The sequence below is a fragment of the Bison bison genome, unplaced genomic scaffold, assembly GCF_000754665.1.
Source record: "Bison bison bison isolate TAMUID 2011002044 unplaced genomic scaffold, Bison_UMD1.0 scf7180017864389, whole genome shotgun sequence".
Taxonomy (NCBI): Eukaryota; Metazoa; Chordata; class Mammalia; order Artiodactyla; family Bovidae; genus Bison; species Bison bison.
Window position 1 is genome coordinate 8,811,964 of NW_011494961.1, and position 24,527 is coordinate 8,836,490.

At 43.1% G+C, this 24,527-nt stretch overlaps 1 protein-coding gene across 11 annotated transcripts in view; it reads right to left on the minus strand.

Moving 5' to 3' along the window:
• SGMS2 (sphingomyelin synthase 2) overlaps positions 1-24,517 on the minus strand; it is a 98,849-nt gene extending 74,332 nt beyond the window's left edge. For 3 of the 11 annotated variants that reach the window (XM_010858563.1, XM_010858574.1, XM_010858575.1), the window contains exon 1: positions 24,387-24,517. The gene's annotated coding sequence lies outside the window, so the exon portion shown is untranslated. The other 8 variants (XM_010858564.1, XM_010858572.1, XM_010858571.1 and 5 more) reach the window with 6 other exon arrangements.
• Between the last annotated feature and the right edge of the window lie 10 nt (positions 24,518-24,527).

Genomic DNA, 24,527 nt, shown 5'->3' on the forward strand with positions numbered 1-24,527 from the left:
GTTGGAGAAGACTCTTGAGAGTCCCTTGGACTGCAAGGAGATCCAACCAGTCCATTGTGAAGGAGATCAGCCCTGGGATTTCTTTGGAAGGAATGATGCTAAAGCTGAAACTCCAGTACTTTGGCCACCTCATTCGAAGAGTTGACTCATGGGAAAAGACTCAGATGCTGGGAGGGATTGGGGGCAGGAGGAGAAGGGGACGACAGAGGATGAGATGGATGGATAGCATTACTGACTCGATGGACGTGAGTCTGAGTGAACTCTGGGAGTTGTTGATGGACAGGGAGGCCTGGTGTGCTGCCATTCATGGGGTCGCAAAGAGTCAGACATGACTGAGTGACTGAACTGAACTGACTGAGTGAAGTGTTCCCAATGTGCTTGCCTCAAGGAACCTTGAGGTCAAAAGTTTTGCTATTAGCTAAGAAGACACAGCTAACACAAGCACATCTGCCAGTAAGACAGAAATTGACCACAGAAATAACAGCCAGGTCCCAAGAGATATCTCTTCAGCCATTTGCAAAATTCCAGTTAAGTTTTTATACTGTGATTTTAAAGTGAAACATTTGAGCTTCAAACAGCCTTCTTAAGGCTTCTGTGAGCTACAGCTGAAAACTACACACGGAGCCACGGGCAGGTAGACTCAGTCGGTCACCCTGAGCCCCTGTGCACACCCTGCATGGTAATTCTCCTCTCAGTGCTGCCTCAAAGGGTGTGGGATCTTTGCACCTTTTCCTGCGAAGCCATCCTTAGGATGGAAGCAAACCTCAGGACTCTGGACCTCAGAGCTCCAGCTCCAGTTTCCTGCTGGAGTCACACGTTTTGCTCACTCTGTGGCTCCTGGACAGCCCTGACTGTGGCAGCTCCCAGCTGACACCACACACTTCCACTACTTCCCTTTCCCGACACAATATTTAGCAACTACAATGGCACCCCACTCCAGTACTCTTGCCTGGAAAGTCCCATTGATGAAGGAGCCTGGTAGGCTGCAGTCCATGGGGTAGCTAAGAGTTGGACACGACTGAGCAACTTCACTTTCACTTTTCACTTTCATGCATTGGAGAAGGAAATGGCAACCCACTCCAGTGTTCTTGCCTGGAGAATGCCAGGGACGGGGGAGCCTGGTGGGCTGCCGTCTATGGGGTAGCACAGAGTCGGACATGACTGAAGCGACTTAGCAGCAGCAGCAGTAACACTTGTGGTTGATAAAAAAAATAATAATAATAAAGCTGGCTCATCAGACCACTATATTTGTTAAATCAGTTACACTAAAAGAAACTATCTAAATTCTCATTAGGATATAATCAAATCTCATATAAATGAATAAAAATGTATTTGAAGACAAGTGATTTTTAAACAATCATTCTGTCAGGACCTTCCTTGGTGGTCCAGTGGTTAAGAATCCACCTACCAATGCAGGGGGGATGGGTTCAATCCCTGGTCTGGGAAGATCCCACATGCCACGGAGCAACTAAGCCGGTGCCACATGCCATGGAGCCACAACTACTGAAGGCCATGCGCTTTAGGGCCCGTGCCCTGCAACAAGAGAAGCCACCTCAATGAGAAGCGTGTGCACCAGGACGAAGAGGAGTCCCCACCGGCCACAACCAGAGAAAGCCTGAGTGCTACAACGAAAGCCCACTACAGCCGAAACACATAAATAAATGCCTTCTGTCAATATTTTCTTCTTTTCAAGTTTCATGTTGTAAAGGATTAAAGGATTCTTAGAATTCAAAAAGAGCTAATTAATCATTTACATGAAAAAGGGAGTATGTACCCAACCTTACGATTATTTTTTCAAATAGTATTTTGGAATCTAGGTTCAAGCACATCATTTAAAATAAGAATCCAGCCTCATTTTCTTTAATGATGATGGCAGAATAGGGAAAGGGCTCAAGTGTTCGGCAAAGGGGGCAAAAAGAAAAGAAATGAAACTTAGGGTCTAACATCATATATTACCTTTAGTAACAGATATAGATGGATATATACATGGGTTATATATATATATATATATATACACACACACATATATATGCACACATAAGCTATATATGTTTTTTCTTTTATTTTCCAATTAAACTTATAGTTTAGAACTTGCCAAATATCTCAATACTATAGAAAGATATACATTTGTCATTGTTATCAGCAAACCAAAAGACCTGTTCATCCTCCTGATTTCCTCATGTCATATTTTCACTAAGATAAACTCGACTGTGGTAACACATAACCCGACTCCTCCTAGGTGGGCAGGATCTATTTTCAGGGGGTGATATCATCTCAGCTGTCCTGATTTGAAATGACTTCCTGTCTGTCAAGTTTTGTTTCCCTCTGCCAAATGCACGTCACCTCTAGTTCACATTAGACTATCCTCGCCCCCCACCCCGCCTGTGGAATGGGTGTATGGCCCAAACTATTCCGTGGCCCCATCTCTCTTTTAGCAGTTTCATTACTGACACACCCTCAAGTAGAACAATAGTTGCTAGAATAAGAAAGGAAAGGTCTTTTAAAACCTTGGACACCTTAAAGAATAAACAGTGCTATCTAGATATTCAATCTTGCATTAAAAAAATATGCACATTCCTTCCCCAGTCCATTTCCCTTAATATCAGGTTTATTATTATAACAACTCTGAGAATCATACTTAAGTTTTTATAATTGATCTAAGATCCTTGGAAAAATTTCTGTCAGGTTGTACTCTGGGGTCAAGAAGACCCCAAAGTGATTTTAAAAGAAAGTACGGAAGTGAGAATTGGACCATAAAGAAGGATAAGAGCCAAAGAAATGATGCTTTTGAACTGTGGTGCTAGAGAAGACTCTTGTGAGAGTCCCTTGGACTGCAAGGAGATCAAACTAGTCAATCCTAAAGGAAATCAATCCTGAATATTCATTGGAAGGACTGATGCCGAAGCTCCAATACTTTGGCCACCTGATGTGAACAGCCAACTCACTGGAAAAAACCCTGATGCTGAGAAAGATTGAAGGCAGAAGAAGAAGGAGGCAGCAGAAGATGAGATGGTTAGATAGTATTACCAATTCAATGGACATGAATTTGAGCAAACTCCGGAGACAATGGAGGACAGGGAAGCCTGGTGTGCTGCAGTCCTCGGGGTCACAAAGAGTCAGACACACTTTACCAACCAAACAACAACAACAAAAAGTGAATTAGGAGGACTGGAGACCATCTCTTGCAGTCAATCTCTGGAAAAGGGTCCTGACACACCCTTCTGTATGTCAGAGGAATAAAAGTTGGTCACAGGGAAGGGTTTGACAAGAACTAGCAAGTGTCTGGTTTGTGCCAGGCAAGGTAAACTCCTGGAAACAAACAGACATGGTCCATCCCCTCGTGGAGCCTACCACCCAGGGTGGGACACATCCTTTCAAAAGAAGGAAACAAGTACCCAATTACAAACTGTGAAAGTGGATCAGCAGTGCCGAGAGAAAATACAAGGAGAAACTAACTTTAGACAGAGGACAAGAAAGGACTCCCTTGAGGAAGGAGCATTAAAGTTGAGACGTGCAGGATGAAAAGATGCTGGCACTTTGACGGTGTTAATTCAAACAAAAAGCCCATGATTTGGTGGTACAACAAGGTGTGACTTGGGTTAAATGGAAAAACTAAAAGAAAAAAACACACATACCTTTATAGGTATGTATATAATCTACATATTTATTCATATATATCTATCCATAAATTACACAGATGAAAACAAAAACTATAAAACACTTCGTTACCTCAGTTTCCTATTAAGTATAGCCTTTAATTTGGGTGGCCATTTAACTCAACATCCTAACCAGGCCACTTCTGAGTAAAAGAGATATTTACTAATAATTACACCAGGGGGCTTCCCTGGTGGCTCAGTGGGAAAGAATCTGCCTGCCAATGCAGGAGACATGGGCTCAATCCCTGGTCCGGGAAGACCCCACGTGCAGCCAAATAACTAAGCCCACGTGCCACAGCTAGTGAGCCTGTGCTCTAGAGGCTGGGAGCCACAACTACAGAGCCCGCAAGCTGCAACTCCTGAAGCCTGTGCTCTAAAGCCTGTGCTCCGCAACGAGAGAGGCCACTGCAACGAGAAGTCTGCACCGCAACTAGAGAGTAGCCCCCACTTGCTGCAACCGGAGCAAACCCCGTGTGGCAACGAAGACCCAGCACAGCTAAAAACAAATAAATAAGCAAATAATTTAAAAACCAGTAACCACACCAGGGCAGTATGTATACACAGGAACTGTCCCAGGCAATCAGGACACACTGCATGTATGCATGCTAAGTCACTTCAGTCGTGTCCAACTCTTTGCAACCCCATGGGCTGCAGCCCGCCAGGCTCCTCTGTCCATGGGATTCTCCAGGCAAGAATATTGGAGTGGGCTGCCATTCCCTTCTCCAGGAGATCTTCCTGACCCAGGGATGGATCCCATGTCTACTTATGTCTCCTGCACTGGCAGGCAGGTTCTTTACCACTAATACCACCTGGGAAGCCCCATCAGGACACATAATCACCTTAATTATAACAGAGTCCATGGAACATGGCAAGATGTCATGGAACACAGATCAGATGAACAATATTAAAATGTGTCTCCTTTAGTGAAGTTTTTAAAAGAAAAAAAAAGGTTTTAAGAATTGAATTGTTAAAAAAAAAAAAAAAGAAAATTGTAAAAAACTAAAGTCCACAGAAGACTTTGTCCACATGAAGCAACATCCTATTAAACAAACTAGTGAGCCTGCGTTTACAAACTAAAAGATACAAATTAAAGAATGAAGAGTAAAGTATTAACATAAGGAATTAACTTCTAACAGGACCAGAAGCTTAAAGTAATATTTTCTTTAATTAAGAAAGCTAATCCTTGCAGGAAGAAATATCAATAACCTCAGATATGCAGATGACACCACCCTTATGGCAGAAAGTGAAGAGGAACTAAAAAGGCTCTTGATGAAAGTGAAAGAGGAGAGTGAAAAAGTTGGCTTAAAGCTCAATATTCAGAAAACTAAGATCATGGCATCCGGTCCCATCACTTCATGGGAAATAGATGGGGAAACAGTGGAAACAGTGTCAGGCTTTATTTTGGGGGGGCTCCAAAAATCACTGCAGATGGTGATTGCAGCCATGAAATTAAAAGACGCTTACTCCTTGGAAGGAAAGTTATGACCAACCTAGATAGTATATTGAAAAGCAGAGACATTACTTTGCCAACAAAGGTCCATCTAGTCAAGGCTATGGTTTTTCCAGTGGTCATGTACGGAGGCGAGAGTTGGACTGTGAAGAAAACTGAGCACCGAAGAATTGATGCTTTTGAACTGCGGCGTTAGAGAAGACTCTTGAGAGTCCCTTGGACTGTAAGGAGACCCAACCAGTCCATTCTAAAGGAAATTGGTCCTGGGATTTCTTTGGAAGGAATGATGCTAAAGCTGAAACTCCAATACTTTGGCCACCTCATGCGAAGAGCTGACTCATTGGAAAAGACTCTGATGCTGGGAGGGATTGGGGGCAGGAGGAGAAGGGGACGACAGAGGATGAGATGGCTGGATAGCATCACCGACTCGATGGACGTGAGTCTGAGTGAACTCTGGGAGATGGTGATGAACAGGGAGGCCTGGCGTGCTGCGATTCATGGGCTCACAAAGAGTCGGACACGACTGAGCGACTGAACTGAACTGAACTGAATCCTTTCTAAAAACATAAACCAACCCCATATAGACATTTCCACACCACAGTCTCCAGTACCACTTAGTCATTGCCATTACCAGGAGACATTTGCACAAAAACAAGATTTATATCCTTCTCTTGTTTCTATTCTTCTACCTAAAGGAATAATCCTCCATTATTAGCAATGCACTTAATATCTCCACAGCAACTAGTATAATTGGGTTGTTGTGGCAGGAGGATAATGAAGTGGAAAACCAAATGATAGAAGTAGTACAGAAGGAAAAAACACTTCCACACAGCCTTGGCGGGAAAATAACTACCACGAAGAAAAAAAGGAAACTTGCTAAAAAGAACCATTTGAGGGTTGCTTCAGTCAGTCGCGACTTGGCCTTTAAGATACTAAAGTATGCAAGGAGGCAAATAAAAGCTTTCAAAGTGATGAACTGTACGGAGCAAGTGCAGATCACGCAAAAGAACTCTGAGGTAGGGAAGAGATGAGATTCCTGAAATAGACAAGAAGTGATTTCCACAGGTTTTCACATGCGGCTCCCAAGAAGGTACAGGGGACCAGGTACAGGGAAAACACCCAAGAGGGCATTAGAGCTAAGCAGCCTCCCAGACCAATCACTGGCCACTGGGGAGAATGGGGAGGGGAGTGGGGCATCCGGAGCGAAATACACCCTGAGCCCAGGCCAGACAGTGGCTGCGGAAGGCTGAGGGCAGCAGGTTGACAATCAGGAAGCCTGGGCTCTTCGCCAGCTTCTGCCTGACACCACACAGGGGTAAATAATGCTGGCAAAAAGGCAGTATTCGAGAATACTCATTAATTTAGAAACCATGTGTTGAGTGCCTACATCATGCTAGGAAATTGAAAAAGAAAAAAAAGAAAAAAAAATTTTGCTCCCGAGGAGCTCAGTCTGGAAGAAACATAGTTTCAGCAGAAAATCATATTACAGTACGGTTGTCCAGTGACAGAGAAAGGCCCAACTATTCTGGAACACAGAGGGGACACCTAGCCCATGGGGGTGATGGGGAGAAGGGAAAGAGTGAGGGGGAGGCTGGCAGTCAAGGCATTTGTGCTTGAAATCAGTCCTCTAAAATGCTCAACAAGATCACCACGTAAAGGAACCCTCCACATTGTAAAACCCAACGAACAGCGCGTTCTCATCGTACTCAGCTTGAAAACTCAGAACAGAACTGATTACTCCATCCTGCTTTACACACTCAATTTTGTTGGCATCTGGAAGGCTGCCTTTTTGGTCCTCCTCCTACCTCGCTGGTTACTCCTGGGTCTCCCCCAGCTTGATCTATTTATTAATTCTGTTAGTCTGCACGGCCTAATCTCTGCCTCTCTTCTTGGCCTCCAAAATCTCCCCAGGTGACTCTAGACTTCCCATCACTTTATATAGCACTTCTATGCTGACACCACTGGCCATGATCTTGTCCCTGAATGCAGTTTTCAGAATCATTGCTGGTCGTTTGACAACTCTCTCCATTAGGATGTCAGCTAGGCAACTAGCTGGCCAAAATAGAACCCTATTCGCTACAATCCCCAAATCCAGAAAAAAAAAAAAAAACGGATTTGTGCTTGATTTCTCCTACTCTGTCATTTCACCCATCCAGGCCTATCCATTAAGTCTTGTCAATTCTGTCTCCAGACCTCTCAAATCCATCCACTGCTCTCCATCTCTAATACCACCACACAGCTCCAGCCCCCATCGGGTCATGTGTCTCTCCTTCTTTAAAAAAAAAAAAAACTTATGGATTTGGCTGTGCCAGGTCTTAGCTGCAGCACGCAGAAGCTGCGATCCTCATCACAGCATACCACTCGGGTCTTCAGTTGCGGGATGTGGACTCTTAGTTGCAGTATATGGGATCTAGTTCCCTAACAAGGGATTGAACCTGGGCCCCCTGCATTGGGAGCTTGGAGTATTAGCCACTTGACCACCAGAGAATGCCCTGCCTCTCCTTCTTAGATCACTGCAGAATGCTTTCTCATTGCATTTGGAGTAAAACTTACAAAATTGGGCTTCCCAGGTGGCATCAGTGGCAAAGAACTCGCCTCTCAAAGCAGGAGGTAAGAGACACAGGTTCGATCCCTGGGTTGGGAAGATCCCCTGAAGAAGGGTACACAACCTGTTCCAGTATTCATGCCTGGAGAATCCCATGGACAGAGGAATCTGGCGGGCTATGATCCTGGGGTCACAAAGAGTTGGACAAGGACTGGAGCGACTTAGCACACACGCCCCTCCTCACTGGGTTTGCGTGCCTGGGCACCTGCTTTCTCACTCCTCCCTGCTCAGACACTGTGGCCAGACTGGCCTCCCTGCCTTCCCTTGCGTAACCAAGCACTTATCCTGTCCCCTCTGCTGGCTCCTTCTCAGCCTTCACATCTGAGTGCAAGTTCAACCTCTTTGACAAAACTTTTCTGACCATGCTCGGGTAGGATTCCCCAGTCACTCTCAACATATTTCCTTTAAAGAACCGGTCCAAGTCTGAACTGATCTTGTTTATTAGTTTTACTTGCTTATCATCTGCTCAACCTCCCTTTTCAGCACTTTTTCCTGTCTCAACACATTAAACTCATACAATCTCCGTTAAGGGTAGAAACTTTGATTGTCTATTGCTCACTGAATCTAGAATCAAGAATAAAGTCTAGCACACAGCAAGTATTCAAAAATAGTGTTGGATGCATTAATCAGTTTCAGAAGAAACCAAGGAGGGCTTGGGTCTAACCTCAGCTACCTGTTTAGTACAGGTATTTGAGAAAGTCAATATATTTACGAAATCGAAAGCAACCTATCTTGAGACCTCAGTGAGAACATCAGCTTGTCCAGTGGCTGGGGGAATTTTTTGCCACAAAATCATCCATCGTGATTTCCTTCCTTTGCATTTAGGTGATTTTCTTGTGCAGAACTGTCCTCTCCTTCCTTCCTTCCTCCGTCTCTCCCTGCTTCTCTCCGCACACCACCCTCTCGCTTCTTATCCCTCTCTCTTCTTCTCTCCTTCTCATACTGAACCTGAGTCTTCTTACAGTCTAATCTTATCTATTCCTGGCAGACTGATATTTGATATCAAGTAATGATTTCTCTGATCTAGGCTTTACAGTGGCCTTGCTTTCTAAATTGTCACAATAAGCAACTGAACAAGAACACAAATTAGTAAGCAACATCATGCATATAAACAGGGCAAGAAAAGAGTGAAAACCAGGGCATATACCACCACATCCCACTTATTACAGCTCACAAAGGTATATGAGCAGCCATTCTTTCTGTACACATGAATCTAATAATCTAAATATTTCATTTATAGGCCCAGGCATACTGCCTGGCACTGATATTCACAAATTTATATTACAGATAACCTTAGAGAGATATTTCACTGTACCATTCAGCCTGTTCTTTCTAGCAAAAGGAACCAGAACCAGCTTTCTCTAGTAATGCCAGGATATAATTCAGTTTATAAAATACAACACACCAAAGTCATGGATGACAACTATTAAGGGATATTCTAAGGATAACCTCAGACTCATGCAGGGTATTGTTCCTTAAGGATAAGGCTGGTCAGAGCTGCAATGCCTGGCAAAGCAGCCACTAAGTCCACGTGACTCCTGAGCACTTGAAGCATGGCCAATCTTAAGCCTAGATGTGTGGTCAGTGCAGAACACACACCGGATTTCTGGAAGATTTAGAAAAAAAGTTAAAATGTCAAGAATGTTTACATTAATATTAATATTAAATATGATAACAGTTTAATATATTGGTTAAATAAAATGTGTTTTTAGCAAAGTGACTCCAAATATCCCATCACCATGGTTTTAAGAGTTTCCAGTTTTTATTCTACTTCTACACGAGACAGTCTATTTCCTCTGTGAAAAGGGCTTCCCTGGTAGCTCAGATGGTAAAGAATCTGCCTGCAATGCAGGAGATCTGGGTTCGATCCCTGGGTCAGTAAGATTCTCTGGAGAAGGGAATGGTTATCAATTCCAATATCTTGCCTGAAGAATTCCATGGACAGGGGAGCCTGGCAGGCTACAGTCCATGGGATTGCAAAGAAATCGCTATAGATATAGATAACATCATCTAGTTAATTGTCACCCATATTTCTTTAAAATTACCAAAAATCCTTTATTATCCCTTATTTCATTTCTTAAGCAGGAAAATTCCCAAGATTTTAGTTCTTGTGCCGGTGCTACTTTGCACAAAAGGCAGTCCTTAACTGATGCAAGCTGTCTCCAAATCACAATGTAAGATTGTTATTGGAGGATTCCTTAAAAATCAAAACCCCCAAACTAACCGCATTCATTATGATAATTCTTGCTATTTTAAATTTCCATAATTGACATACTGATTCCAAGATATTGTCTACTCCAGGGTCTACAACCCCTAGGTACTTACTACAGATGACCCAATGTATGATACTACTTTTTATTTGTTTTAATTCATTACAGTTTGAAAAGCCCTTGTATAGAAGTGCTCCTGCTCTCAAAGAATTCATAATAACACTGCTAGGCAAACAAAGCAAGTAACAGATTTTAAAAATATAAAGCGAGGGACTTCCCTGGTGGTCCAGTAGTTAAGACTCCACGCTTTCACAGCAGGCGGTGTGAATGTAATTCCTGGTTGGGGAACTAAGATCCAGCAAGCCGAGCGGCATGGCCAAAATTTTTTTAAAAAGAAAAGAAGTAAAAAGACTCTGACTCGCATCCATCAGAATGACTGTTATCAAAAAGATCACAAATGTTGGTGAGGATATGAAGAAAAAGGAACACTTGCACACTGCTATTGGGAATGCAAATTGGTGCAGCCACTGTGGAAAACAATATGGAAGTTCCTCAAAAAAATAAAAATAAAGCTACAATACGATCCAGCCATCCTGCTCCTGGGTATACATTTGAAAATGAAAACACTAATGTGAAAGGATACAGGCAGCCCAGTGTTCACAGCAGCATTATTTACAATGGGCAAGATATGGAGGCAACTTAAGTGCCTCAGTTCAGTTCAATTCAGTCGCTCAGTCGTGTCTAACTCTTCCAATCCCATGAACTGCAGCAAGCCAAGCCTCCCTGTCCATCGTCAACTCTCAGGGTCCACTCAAACCCATGTCCATAGAGTCGGTGATGCCATCCAACCATCTCATTCTCTGTCGTCCCCTTCTCCTCCTGCCTTCAATCTTTCCCAGCATCAGGGTCTTTTCCAATGAGTCAGCTCTTCGCATCAGGTGGCCAAAGTATTGGAGTTTCAGCTTCAACATCAGTCCTTCCAATGAACACCCAGGACTGATCTCCTTTAGGATGGACTGTTTGGATCTCCTTGCAGTCCAAGGGACCCTCAAGAGTCTTCTCCAACACCACAGTTCAAAAGCATCAATTCTGCGCTCAGTTTTCTTTATAGTCCAACTCTTACATTCATGCATGACCACTGGAAAAACTATAGTCTTGACTAGATAGACCTTTGTTGGCAAAGTAATATCTCCGCTTTTTAATATGCTGTCTAGGTTGGCCATAACTTTCCTTCCAAAGAAAATAGAAACATGGATAAAGATGTGAGATAATGTACATATAACGGAATATTACTCAGCCATAAAAAGGAAGGAAAATTTGCCATATACAACAACACAGATGGACCTGGAGGATATATTATGCTTAGTGAAATAGGTTGGACAGAAAAAGACCAATCTTTTATGTTATTACTTATATGTGGAATCTAAAAAAAACAAACTAGCAAATAAACCAAAACAGAAATGGACTCACAGATATAGAGAATAAACTAATGGTTACCAGTGGGGAGAGAGAAGGAGCAAGATAGGGATAAGGGACTAAGAAACACCAACTACTATGTATAAAATAAATAAGCTATAAGGATATGTCGTGGCTTCCCCAGTGGCTCAGCAGTAAAGGATCTGCCTTCACTGCAGGAGACACAGGTTCGATCCCTGTTTCAGGAAGATCCCCTGGAGGAGGGCATGGCAACCCACTCAGTATTCTTGCCTGGAGAATCCCATGGACAGAGGAGCTTTGCAGGCTAAGGTCCAGGGGTCACAAAGAGTCAGACATGACTGAAGCAACTGAGCATTCACACATGCAAGGGTATGTTGTATAGCGCAGGGGATACAGTCAATACCTTATAATTCCTATAAATGGAGTATAATCCATAAAAAATGTGAATCACTACATTGTATACCTGAAAGTAATATACTATACCTCAATAAAAAAACTAAAATAAAATAAAAGGAATCTGGAGTCAAAACTCAAGCAATAATGCCCAAAGCCACCACCAGCATCATATGCGGACCATCATCTTACCCTAAACAAATGCAAGCCTATAAGGAGTGCCACGTGGGGTGCAGAGCCACATTTCTGTTAGGCAAATCTGATGAAAGGCTAAGAGGCTCAACCTGCTCTGGAATCAACAAGACTTTCCTTTTTTTGCTAAAACCTTGATACGGTCGTTTAAAATGGACAGTATATATTTGTGTGCTGGGCTGTGCTCAGTTGGCTTCAGTCGTGTCTGACTCTTTGAGACCTATGGACTGTAGCCTGCCAGGCTCCGCTGTCCATGGGATTCTCTAGGCAAGAATACTGGTGTGGGTTGCCCTGCCCTTCTCCTGGGGATCTTCCCAATCCAGGAATCAAACCCCTATCTCAGGCATCTCCTGCATTTCAGGCAGTTTCTTTACCCACTGAGCCACCTGGGAAGCCCATTTACTTGTATACAAATATACAAATGTATAGAATTACCAAAAGCTAAATCCCTCTGCCCTAAGGTGGTTCAGTTTACATGCAAACTAAAACAACCTCCAAAGTGTAAACACTGCTATACCTGACCTGTCCATATAAGTCGTGAGATTAAGCAGCTCTCTCACAGGGCTGGCATAAAGGGGAAAAAAAATCAAAGCACTGATTGTTCCAGTAACTGTCTGTATTATCAGTTTCCTGTTGCTGCTGTATAAGTTACTATAAATTCACTGGCTTAAAATAACTCAAATTTCTTCTCTACAGTTTGAGAAATCATAAGTCCAAAAGGGGACTCGGTAGGTTAACACTGAAATGTCAGCAGGACTGTGCTCCTTTCTGGAGGCCCCGAATCCATTTCCCGGCCTTCTGCAGCTTCTTTGAGATCACGTGCATCCCTTGGTCCAGGGCCTCCTTCCATCTTCGAAGTTGGCAATGGCTGTTTGGCTTTTTCTAATGGTGCCAACTCTTTGACTCTTCTCCTTCTCTTTTCCACTTATAAGGACTGTGGTGATTACATTGGGTCTACCCAGATAACCCAGGATAGTCTGTATCCTTAGTCTGCTGATTAGCAAGCTTAATCCCTCACGGCCAAGTAACATAACAGGTTCATCGTTTCTGGGGGTTTGGATGTACACATCTTTGGGATACCATATTCTGCCTGCCACCTTGTCCAAGAGTAATTAGCAAACATTTAAAGAAACCTCTCACATGTTCAAGCTATTCTCTTACAATGAGGATTTTTTAATATTTTAATTTATAATAAGTGAAAGCCTAAAACTTAAAAAATAAGTAATATTAAAGTAGCAGGAATAGGTTCAATTGAGTGTACTGATCAGGGGACTGGGAGAAAGAATTCACTGCTCCTTTTCCAGACAAAACACGCAGCCTGACTGAGGTCTCACAAGCTTATACAGAAAAATGTTTGATGATACCATATCATCAACATATTTCGATAGCGACACAAGTGTGTGACCTAGCTGTAGTCCTCTACATGGTAAATCATAAGGAGCTGACAGCATGTATGGACAGCTGTGATGTTTCTTTGCTAAAACTGCATGTGCAAGGACAAAATTGGACCCGAAGTGTGAGATACACGCTGCGGCCGCTGCTGCTAAGCCGCTTCAGTTGTGTCCATCTCTGTGCGACCCCATAGACGGCAGCCCACCAGGCTCCCCTGTCCCTGGGACTCTCCAGGCAAGAACACTGGAGTGGGTTGCCATTGCCTTCTCCAATGCATGAAAGTGAAAAGTGAAAGTGAAGTCGCTCAGTCGTGTCTGACTCTTCGAGACCCCATGGACTGCAGCCTACCAGGCTCCTCCATCCATGGGATTTTCCAGGCAAGAGTACTGGAGTGGGGTGCCATCGCCTTCTCCGAGATATACACTAGATTTCTACGAACAACAGTGTAGTGCTTAGACACCACAGCCAGACTGTCCACTTTCAAGACCCAGATTTGCCTCATACCGCCTGTGTGACTGTAGGCAAGTCACTTAACTTGCCTACTGTGTCTCAAAAGAGGATTCTTAAAATGGGGGTAATAACATCTGTCTCAGAGTGTTGAAGGAGGAACAGATGAAGAAGAGTTCTAAGTGTTCAGAGCAAACCCTGGCACATAGTGGGCACTTTAAGTGTTTGGAAAATAAAATTGTAAATGTTCCTGCTTGCTGCTTATAAACTTACACACACACACACACACACACGCACACACACACACACAGATGTTAATTTAACAGAAAAAAAATGCCCTTTGCTGATACTAAAGTTTGGAAGCGACTATGGGGCAGTAATAACTGGATGGTTAAAGAACTTACAGATCCAATGCAAATCTCAGAAAACAGTAGCAGCTGTGTTAGATAAACCGTCTCAGGGCCTCCTAAAGAAAGATGCCCAGCATACTATCCAGGGAGGACAGTAGGGTCTCTGATCCTTAATGGCCTTGGCACTTTCTGGAACAGTGGGGCTCATGGTACAATCCTCCTCGGAAGGCCGGGCTCTGAGGGACCGTGGTGCTGGGCTCGCCACGGCTACCAGCATCTGTGGAGAGGGCTGGCATATCGCGGTGGCAGCCTGGAAGGCTTGTCAGCGTTCACAGCTGATGTTATACACTTCTTATGAAAGTTCTTGAATTCAATGGCAATGGATGATCAATTTACAAAAAATCTTATTTTAACCCCGAAAGAAAGGAAGAGGAGAGGGTAAGAGATAGGACCCAGACGCTACAATAGAGGTGAGATGTGACAAATGGTCATTCCATTACCTAAAAATACATTAACTTCATGAGAAATAATGAGACACAATCTGATCCTTGAGGCAACAGGAATGAATCCTTTGTTTTAAAAGTGAGAAATAGAGTCTATATGCAAAAAAGTGATGGCTGAGCCACCAAATATTAACAATGAACCGAGCATTAGCCTCAGTGTTTTACACACATAAAGTAGTATGATTCATACTTACCTCAGGAAGTAAATACTATCTTAGTCCCCTTTCACACCCAGGAAATGAAGATTCATCACAGGAAGTTGCTCATACGTCACCTGATGGTAAGGGATGTTTCTGGGTCATAAATCAATCCAAGCTGGCCTGAGTGAGCCTATGGAGCCTTGTCTCTCTGATGTTACTTCACGGCCTGAAGGCAGCACAGACCAGAGAAACATTCCAGGAGATGGGGTGGTAGACACAACCACGTATCAAAATACATCCCCTCAAACCTCAAACCTGCAAACCTGCTGTATCTCCAAAGCAAGCAGAGAGATTACAGAACACCGAGGGGGATTACTGGGCAGAGCGTGGGCATGAGAATCAGCAGGCCCTGCTCCTCGGCCTTCCAGCTTCGCAGCCTTGAGCACATTGACCTTTCTAAATTGTTTCCCTACTTCCACAGTGGAGAGAATATAATTTCTATTGTGCAGGGCTGCCTGAAGATAGAGAATGTGATTTAATCTTCTCTAGAACCTAACTCAAGAGTACTCAACATTGTTTAACCATCACTATTTCACTGCACTATCTCTGGCTTCTGTGTCTGGTGAAACTTGGAGAACCAACTCGTTCAGTTTAGTTCAGTTGCTCAGTCGTGTCCGACTCTCTGCAACCACATGGACCGCAGCAAGCCAGGCCTCCCTGTCCATCACCAACTCCTAGAGTTTACCCAAACTCATCTCCATTGAGTTGGTGATGCCATCCAACCATCTCATCCTCTGTCATCCCCTTCTCCCGCCTTCACTCTTTCCCAGCATCAGGGTCCTTTCAAATGAGTCAGCTCTTCGCATCAGGTGGCCAAAGTATTGGAGTTTCAGCTTCAGCATCAGTCCTTCCAATGAACACCCAGGACTGATCTCCTTTAGGATGGACTGGTTGGATCTCCTTGCAGTCCAAGAGACTCTCAAGAGTCTTCTCCAACACCACACTTCAAAAGCATCAATTCTTTGGCACTCAGCTTTCTTTATAGTCCAATTCTCACATTCATACATGACTACTGGAAAAACCACAGCCTTGACTAGACAGACCTTTGTTGGCAAAGTAATGTCTCTGCTTTTTAATATGCTGTCTAGGTCAGCATTGGGTATCTCTCTGTCTTAAAGGTTCAGCTTCATTTTCAGCTACTGCTGCCAGTCTTTTCCTGAAAGGTCTTCTCTTCTCACTGGAGGTGGGCTGCTACCTTGGCAACCCAGTTAGCTAAGTGATGCCTGATCCAAAACCACTTATTCATTAACATTTTTTCCTACCCCTAAAGGAAAACTCATTCCTTCACACTTTCTCTAGTCAGATCAGACTACCTACTTAAAGTACTCACAGGTAAGGAAAAGTATCCTTAGCCCATCTGGGAAGGGTTCATGTTAAGAGGTATTTCCCAGGATGGTTCTCATCAGCCGAGCAGGTCAGAGAGGCCCCTAACGTGCATTTTCACTCCTGGGAGGCCAGATGGTCCAGGATCACATGTGATCCCAGTTTCAACAGCAGGAGCAAGACTTGGGATTAGGTATGTCTTCCCAAGGGACACAGAATCTGCCTTTGGCACATCTGCATCCTTCTTTTCATATCTGTTTTCCCATCTCCAGGGCAACTCCTCCCTCGAGTCCCTCCCATTTATGGAAAAGCTTTTTTCACAAAGTTTGACTCATCGAGTATTTTGCATTTCTAATCATCTTAATTGAAAAGAGGTTATTTAAAGGGACTTCCTTAGTGGTCCAGTGGTTAAGAATCCACCTCCCAAACCCGCGGAGGAGCAGCTAAGCCCGTGAGCCACGACTGCTGAGCCTGAGCTCTAAGAGCCTGTGAGCCGCAACTACTGAAGCCCACTTGCTTAGAGCCTGTACAGCAAGAGAAACCACCACAAAGAAAAGCCCAGGCACCGCAACTAGAGAGCAGCCCCAGCTTACAGCAACCAGAGAAAGCCCGCACGTAGCAACAAAGACCCAGCGCAGTCATAAATAAATAAATAAAACAAAACCAAAAAAGAGGTGATTAAACTCTTGAGTTGATACTCATCTCCCGTTGTTGTTGCTCAGTCACTAAGTCATGTCCGACTCTTTGCAACCGCATGGACTGCAGTATGTCAGGCTTCCCTGTCCTTCACTATCTCCTGGAGTGTGCTCAAACTCACGTCCATAGAGTCAGTGATGTCATCCAACCATCTCATCCTCTGTCACCCCCTTCTCCTCCTACCCTCATTCTTTCCCAGCATCAGAGTCTTTTCCAATGAGTCGGCTCTTCATATCAGGTGGCCAAAGTATTGGAGCTTCAGCATCAGTCCTTCCAATGAATATTCAGGGTTGATTTCCATTAGGATTGATTGGTTTGATCTCCTTTGTGTCCAAGGGATTTTAAAAGAGTTTCTCCAGCACCACAGTTCAAGAGCATCAATTCGTCAGTGCTCAGCTTTCTTCATGGTCCAACTTTCACATTCGTACATGACTACTGGAAAAACCATAGCTTTGACTATACAAACTTTTGTTGGCAAAGTAATGTCTCTGCTTTTTAATACGCTGTCTAGGTTTGTCATAGCTTTTCTTCCAAGGAACAGGCATCTTTTAATTTCATGGCTTCAGTCACCATCCACAGTGATTTTAGAGCCCAAGAAAATAAAGTCTGTCAGTTTCCACTTTTTCACCATCTATTTGCCAAGAATTGATGGGACCGGATGCCATGATGTTAGTTTTTTGATTGTTGAGTTTGAAGCCAGCTTTTTCAGTCTCCTCTTTAACCCTCATCAAGAGTCTCTTTAGTTCCTCTTCCCTTTCTGCCATTAGAATGTTATCATCTGCATATCTGAGGTTGTTGATTATTTCTGCCAGAAATCTTGATTCCAGCATGTGCTTCATCCAGCCTGGCATTTCACATGATGTACTCTGCATTTAAAGTAAATAAGCAGGGGGACAATATATAGCCTTGACGTATACTCTCCTCCCAATTTTGAATCAGTCCTAGTTTTTCATAAATATGGTGCTTCCAGGTCCACAGTTTCAATTGGATTGCAATTTCCCCTTATACAGGTATTTATCAAGCACTTTCTTGTGTAAGCAAGTCCTGTCAGGCAAACTTAGAGTTAAGGATACCCTACGGTGAGTATTTCAGCTTAATTTCACAATTTTGCCTGAGGCCAAGCCCTAACATTTGGGTATCTCTCTTTCTGCCCTAAATGAAGCTCTGGAAGGACTGTTGCTGAAGCTGAAGCTTCAATATTTTGGCCACCTGATGCAAAAAGCTGGATCATTGGAAAAGACCTTCACGCTGAGAAAGATTAAAGGCAAAACAAGAAGTGGGTGGCAGAGGATGAGATGGTTAGAGAGCATCATCAGCTCAATGGACACGAATCTGAACAAACTCTGGGAGACAGAGGGGGACAGAGGAACCTGGTGTGCTGCAGTCCATGGGGTCGCAAAGAATCCGACACTACTTAGCGACTGAACCACAACAACAAAAGAGCTCAGCACAGGCGCTACCAGGTGGAGAAATGACACTGACCTGAAGGGCCTTTCCAGTCTTTTACTTCATTTGACTTTCAGTAACTAGCTGTCTTTCCTGACACTTTGGCTTCAAAATGATCTTTCATCTCCTTTTATGCCCTTCTCTTTAACACTTTTATTATGTGGTTTTATTCTTTTTAAAGAGTACAAGGGATTCACTGAAAGAAATCATGTAAACATAAGACAAACACTCAATCCAGCTAATGTTGCTTTAAAAAAGAAACTAAACGTGTACAAGTTTGTTTGAAAGTTTCAAGTGACACTATCAAGCTAACAGTGATAAAAATGTTTTATCACTAATTTTGTCCCAAGTGACAAAATTCTGAGGCTGAATTTTAAACTGCAAGCAAATGATCATATAGGGTTTTACAGCAGGAAAACCAATCATCAAATAATGGATTATCCTATTTATACTGTAATTTTATTAGCTGTTTCTTTAAATTCTGCTTTGAATTAATAATTATTGTTAGGAATTAATAAATTGAACTGATCTGAGTTTCTATATAAAAAGGTTGAATTGAATACTACTCATTTTCCAATATCCTTTATCAAAATCATGAGGATAAGGTAATGTGCGTTGGATATGGAAATATAAACCCAAAAGAAAAAAGTATGACTCAGAGTAGCAAAGACAGTGTGATATTATAATAAAACTCGAGAAATGTTTAAATGAACATATGCTTTATACCTATAATGAAAGCTAGCTAACGGATTTTTTTTGGCACTTTCATTAAATCAACTGGAAAATGTCTTAGCAATGATACACTTTTTAAGAGATCAAAGAACAAATGTCTAAGATTTTCTTTTTTTGGCCGCACAGTATGTGGGATCTTAACTCCCCAAACAGGGATCAAACTTGCACCCTCTGCATTGGAAGCAGGGAGTCTTAACCACTTGACCACCAGGGAAGTCTCTAAGATTTTCTTTAAAGATGACCTATTTAAAAATGAAAGAGCTTATTCTAAACCTGGTGATAAATCTGCTAAATGTAATATCTGCAAAACGTAATCTGCCTATCCTACTAAGTACCAATGATGTAAACTGTAGAAGCAGAATTTCTTTTCTGAAATATGTGTAGAACCTGAATTTCTTTTCTGAGATACACACTCACAGCAGCACTATTTACAATAGCCCAGACATGGAAGCAACCTAAATGTCCATTGACAGAAGAATGGCTAAAGAATATGTGACACAAATTTACAATGGAATATTACTCAGCTATAACAAGAATGAAATAATACTATTTGTAGCAACAGAGATGAACCTAGAGATGATCATACCAAGCAAAAAGTCAGAAAGAGAAAGACAAACACCATATGATACCACTTATACGTAGAATCTAAAATAAGATGCAAATGCACATATCTACAGAACAGAAACAGACTCAAAGACATAAATTACAGATTTGTGATTGCCATGGAAGGAGCTAGGTAGGGAAAGGAAGGATTGGGAGTTTGGGATTAACAGCACAATTTATTACATATAGGAGAGACAGACAATAAGGTCCTGCTATACAGCACAGAAACCTATATTCAATATCCTGCGATAAACCATAATGGAAAAGAATATGAAAAAGAATAAATATGTATAACTCAGTCACTCTGCTGTACAGCAGAAATTAACACAACACTGTTGATCAACTCTCCTTCAATAAGTTTTTTTTTAATTCTTTTCTGTCTGGCAAAGTCAGTACTACTCCATTCTGCTATATTTCCCCATAAAAGTTCAGCTTTCTGTCTAATAGCAATAATACAAACACAAATAGTTCTTTAAGAAAGCCTCTGTGTTCCATTTTCATCAGATAAATCCCTTGGGTAATGAGCTATGGACCTATTGTGCAGCTCCACAGAGAATGTTGATCCTACTGCTGAAATCTTATGAGAAACACTAAAGGAACATAGAAATTAAAACAAAGTTTAAAGAGAAAGGAGAAAGTTTTCTAATCCTGAATATGGTGGGGGAAAAAAAAGGCACATAAATTAAAGATCAAAATTCACTTTTTAAAATGCAAAATGACTAAAATAATCATGAATTACACAGATACAGCCAGAAGAATATTTACTGCAGAGTTGTTTAAAACAGTGAAAACTGGTAACTAACTGTCCAACAATAGGGAACTGCTTGAGATGCAGTCATTCAACCGAAAACTATAAAAGATGTTGTTTAAGCATATATTTTAGTGATATAGAGCCATCCATATTTGGATGGGGATTTTAAAAAAAAGTTAGAAAACAAACCAATTTCGTAGAGAATAATTTTCTAGCTGTGTAACTTTAGGAAAGTTAATTTCTCTAAATCAGCCTTTTCCTCCATAATCATACCTAACTCATAGGGTTGGGGTGAGCATAACAGGGGATCCTAAATATATAGAGTAACTGGCACATTGCCTGGCTCAGAGTAAGTGCAATACAAGTCAGAAAGGATTTAAGAACATAACACTAAGAATTTTCTGGGTGGTGGCTGATTTGATTACCTTGTACTTAAACCTCTACAAGTAACATACTACTTATTTTTTTTTAGTTATATACTACTTATGAGGAAAAATAAATTGAAATACTATTCACACACAGTGATTATTCTCTTAAAATTTAAAACAGTGCTTTCTTTCCTCACAGTAAGTAAATCTTGGTTGAACCGATTTTACCCCTTAGATTTCATTTAAACAAGTCTGCTCTGATATGTTTAAAATTATTTAACGGCTAGATTTGTCTATAATATTTTTACTGGGTAAAGCAAAGCATACTTATATTGTTCAGCCTCATAGCTTATGAGCCCCAATTCAGCATACTTTAGATAGCTGCTGCTGCTGCTAAGTCACTTCAGTGACTTAAAACTTAAGTTTGACTCTGTGCGACCCCATAGACAGCAGCCCACCAGGCTCTGCCATCCCTGGGATTCTCCAGGCAAGAATACTGGAGTGGGTTGCCATTTCCTTCTCCAATGCATGAAAGTGAAAAGTGAAAACGAAGTCACAATAGACCTCAAATTATCAGTGGAAGGCAGCCTATCATGGTGTAGTCACTTCTGGTTTCCTTCCAATTCCCTACCCTTCTCTCTTTCTTCCTCTCCATAATCAAAGCTTAGGGGCTATTTCTACCAGACTGAAAGCCAGTTACAGTGCCTCTGTCATCTTAGCATTGCTAGTACCTAGCACAGTGGCTGGAATATAGTAGCTGCTCACTAAACATTCACCAACTGAACAAATACCTGATAATTATAGTTCAGGATGGAGGCTTCAAATCCCCCACAGGGGAATTGGATAAAAGTGAGTAGGCTAGTCTAGTCTGAAACTGTCTAGATTTCTCAGTAATTCTTCCTTTTTTAAAAAGAAAACAACATCTCACTTCAAAGTATCACTTTTTTTAAAAGTTCTCATTTGTGGAGAAGGAAATGGCAATCCACTCCAGTATTCTTGCCTGGGAAATCTCATGGACAGAGCAGCCTGGCAGGTTACAGTCCATGGGGTTGCAGAGAGCCGGACATGGCTTAGCAACAAAACAAACAGTAAGTTCATAGCTTCCTATATCTGATGTCAAAATACCGATTGTAATAGTTTTCTATTGTTATAAATTGCAAACTTTTTAAAGCTTCTTGAAATGAATAAAGGTTAAGCATGAAAAAATATTCTCATTTGTATTCCAATGTCAATTTGCATAGATGTAAGATTATTTCTATTTTTTCCCTGTATTTCATTTAAATGTCCCACAAGAATTCCAGAGAGTTTAAGTAAACTGCTCAAAGTAACAACACAGCCAGTAAGTTACCACCCAGATAGCCTTAGGTCTTCTGGGTTCTGGTGACCAGATCTCTACATCACACTGGGGGTGGGGAGGATTCCCTGTGACCTTTGACCCTAAAAGTTGTTGTAGATATGGTAAAAACAAATGTTTTTAATATAACACCTGAACAAATGCTCCTATCCCTCCAAATATTTCCTAGAGGCTTTTATAAAATTCTGTGAAAAGAGAAAACCGAGGACAAGAGGCAGTAACCCAAAGGTGTCCAAGTGTTTCTCTCCACGTTCATAGGTCAACCAGCTCTGCTTAAAAATGAAACTAGAGAAATCAAATTAAACATTAACTCATTAAAAAAAAAAAATAACACTTCAACCAGAAGACTACTGTGAAGTGAGACAAGCAGCAAAGCAAGGAAGGAAAGGACTATGTTTTTGTACTGATTATTTTTAAGACAAAAAAAAAAAAAAAACAACCAGTTAAGGGTAAAGTAGAGAGTTCTCCACACATCCAATCTAACTCCAAATTCCATTTGTCACTTTCAGCCACTGCTCTGACTCTGTTTAAACAGTGAATGGCAGTTTCCCCAATATGGCGTGGGAACCCCAAATCTTTCTGGTATCCACAAGGAAGCGTTTAACTTCCTGAAAACCGCCTGCAATGCGGAAGACCTGGGTTCGATTCCTGGGTCAGGAAGATCCCTTGGAGCAGGGAAGGAATGGCTACCTACTCCAGCATTCTTGCCTGGAGAATTCCATGGACAGAGAAGCCTGGCGGGTTACAGTCCATGGGGTCGCAAAGAGTGGGCCACGACTGGGCGACTAACACACGCACACACACCAAATCTTACGGGTATCCACAAGGAAGCATTTAACTTCCTGAAGTGGTCACCACACTCTGAGGAACCTGCCAAAGGATTTCACACGCTAAACCTCAACCCACCAGGTCTGTAAGTAGGAAATGTTGTGGAAATTAATTGATGATTACCTATGCCAGCTGGAACACACTCTTTATACATGAACTGTTAAAATTCGTTGAGGTCGGCTTCACGCCAGACATCATGACAGGTCTTCTGAGCTTTAATCCTCATTACTAGCCTCTGAAGTAGTTACAGTCCCGTTTTCCTGGTTCCAAGTGTTTAATGTAACTGAGAACCCACCGATAATAGATGAGACTAGGAGTAAAACCAAGGATTTTAAAAGTTCAAAATCCACGCCTACCCAGAGACACTAAACAACCGAATCTCTTCAAAAATTTAACATACGTGTCAAAATGATGTTATGGTCTTATTAGAGCAAGCAAGACGAAACAGAATGGTAAAGGTTGATATAAAAAAAAAATGACAGAACCTGACATTAGAGTTGTTTTAAGGCATCGCCGCGGGCTATTAACTATCCTTACCTCAAAGAAGTAGGCAGGTCCGCTCCGACCTACGTGCGCTGAAACACCAGACCTCCCTTTCCAAAGGAGTAACTCTGGAATGCCGAATGTTGAAAGGTTTCAGTGCGGGCAGCCCAGACCTGGGCTCTTACTGTTCACACATCATCGGTAAGTGCCTCTCAAAGAAGCTTCAAGACAGTCCCTCCTCCAGCTCCGGAACTTCAGCCCTGACCTCCAGAGTGGCTCTGGACAACCTACGATTCAATCTGGGTCCTTTCACCGGCAGGACCAAGTTACCCGCAATGACTGCAAATGAATGAGTTGAACGCTCGGAGCAAGGAGACGAAGACACACTTCCATCCTCTACCAGGCAAAATCAAGGAAGGATGCCCTGGGGCGGGGCGACTGGGGGCCGAATTAGAGCCACGTCCGCGTTCGCAGTCCACCCTCCCTTCCCCGCGCCGCGCCGCTTTTCCAGCCCATCCTCCTCCCCGGCCCCTCGGGTGCTCCTTACCCGCTCTCAGCTGGGGCTCCAGACCTTCCCAGCCCGAGGCACTAGCTCCCGGGCCGGGCTCCGCTAGGGGCCCGAGCTGGCTGCCGCAGCCGGTCCCGGCTGAAGCCCCTGCAAAGTTTGCTCGGGGGTCTAGCCCTCTCCTGCCTCGGCCCCACCAAGCAAGCCGCTCTCCGGGTCGCTCCCGCGGCTGCGCCTCCGAGGCCGCTCTCGGCGGCGCTGCAGCACCGGCCGGGCTCGGGCGGCCGAGAAAGGCTCCGTGCGCGCCGAGGGCGGGGTCTCCCCGCTCGGCCCGCTGCGCGGCGCTCCGTGTTTACCGCGGCCCCGCGGCCCGCTCTCCCCGCCCGCCGCCCTGCGCGCTCCTGACATCATTCATTCTCTCACACCCTTGCCCGCCCACTCCATTTCCAAACAGTGACTCACTCGGAGGCGCCCGCTCCCCGCTGCCGTGGCTCCCCGGGCGCAGAGCGGAGCTCGAAAAACCGGTGCGACTTCTTAAGAAGGGAACCTCAGCCGACACTCTCTTCTCCCAGCCCTTAAAGGTGCAGGGAAGGAGGGGCTTGG